This window comes from Tachysurus fulvidraco, chromosome 8 (genome assembly GCF_022655615.1).
Source record: "Tachysurus fulvidraco isolate hzauxx_2018 chromosome 8, HZAU_PFXX_2.0, whole genome shotgun sequence".
Lineage (NCBI taxonomy): Eukaryota > Metazoa > Chordata > Actinopteri > Siluriformes > Bagridae > Tachysurus > Tachysurus fulvidraco.
The window spans coordinates 22,475,813-22,477,517 of NC_062525.1; the positions used below are offsets into that span (position 1 = coordinate 22,475,813).

Consider the following 1,705-nt stretch of genomic DNA (forward strand, 5'->3'; position numbering starts at 1 on the left):
GTGACACACGGAGACAAGAAAACATGGCAAACACAGCAGCGGAGCATGATGGAGGTAATGATTCTGTGCTGCTGTCATTTATCTGAATGTTGAATGTGTATTTGTAGTGCAGCTTTGTAAGTAATACAGCACAATTCATACAAAATATAAAATTACTAACTGAAGGCATGCCTAAAATCAGTGCATTTTTATTTGACCCTATAATATTTTTTCCCCTTAAGTGACGCCTCTAACTATAATTAAAGCTGCAATTCAAATCACTGCTTTATGTTTATGCTTCTGTATGTTTTCTATAGTAACAGCTCATTACTCTGCCCATACAGTACATCTAAGACTAATAATAAATGGATTAAAAAATGTGGATAAAAAAAAAGAAGCTTAGTTTATTTATGCATCATTTATGTCAGTGCTTTGTAACAGTAAATGCATGTTTTAAATTAAAATCAGAGCAGAAAGAGAGACTGGTGAAGAAACATTAGCCTGGTGTTTGTTATACTAAATACTACATTATACCTATCTGTTGTTGATTATTTTCCTATAGCAGGGCAACTTACTTCTCTCTGGTCATTCAGGAAAGCTTCAGTCAAACAGAAGGACAAAAAAACTTCTTGGGCAAGAGCTGAAATGCAAAAGAAGCTTGGGAAACTTCTCATCTGGACTTGGAGGTGCAGTGTGAAGGCCCAGTGTAAACAGTCGAGGTAAATCTCTAACTCATGCTCGCCATTCCTCTCCAAATCTCGCCGACGTGCTTGAGGTAAGTTCCCTTTTTTTTTTTTTACTTGTTATCCTCTGAAGAAATAATCTAATTTTAATGTAGTATGGAGACAGATAGTTTTGGGGCGAGGGTGTGGATGTGCAGCCGAGTAAAGTGTGTGAGATACAGACATCTTGGTTATTTAGTGATTCTTTGAAAATGAGTGAAATATGTGATTTATGACCGTTTGCCCGGTAACAGCAGATCAGAGAATTTCAACTGTTTACTTACACACGTCACTCTGTTCAGGGGGAAGTTCACATCAGGCTTCAGACACCTCAGACGGCTGCTCTTACTTTACAGCTTACGACTGCTTCATTTGGTAACTGTGCCATCAACCTCATAGTGGATGAGAATGGGATTTTAGTCACATATAACCAGATAGGTATCAGATCAACTTGCAGTATATGACAACCAGCTGAAGTAATATTACATAACAAGATGCACAATCACCCTTCCCATGTTTGGAGATGGTCCCAGGCCTGTGTGCACAGCTGTGAGGGAGAATACGGTGACGCATCCTAAAATAAACGAGGAATTTTTCCTGTTATATTAAATCTGATTTGTAAGATGTGGGATTTTCTTGTTGCTTAGTGGAATTCAACTAAGTACACAAGGAAGGTTAATTTTAGTACATTTTTAAAGAAATAAATAAACTATCAAACTATGTAGTATACATTGTATGTGTAGTATAGTGTACATGTAGTATACAAGCAGCAAAGAGAAGGTTAACGTACCAATGATAGCACCACACTCTTTTATCTTTGTCTAGGAAGGATATGAATCACTCCTTCTCATACATGCACATGATGCAATGCCTGAGCAATCAGCTAAGCTGAAGCAGCTAACGAATTACAGTGTAAAACATGATCTATCCCACAATCCTTTATTTTAAGTTGTATAGTGGTCTAAAACCCAGATAAGAAGTGTGAGAGAACCTTGGATTGTGCT

General features: G+C 37.4%; 1 long non-coding RNA gene across 1 annotated transcript; it reads left to right on the forward strand.

Annotated features, from left to right (window-relative positions):
* The first annotated feature begins 467 nt into the window (after window positions 1–467).
* On the forward strand, window positions 468–1,425 carry LOC113650593. The gene is made up of 2 exons (XR_007143769.1): window positions 468–754; window positions 1,004–1,425. It is a non-coding gene; the product is annotated as an uncharacterized LOC113650593 (long non-coding RNA).
* The last annotated feature ends 280 nt before the right edge of the window (window positions 1,426–1,705 follow it).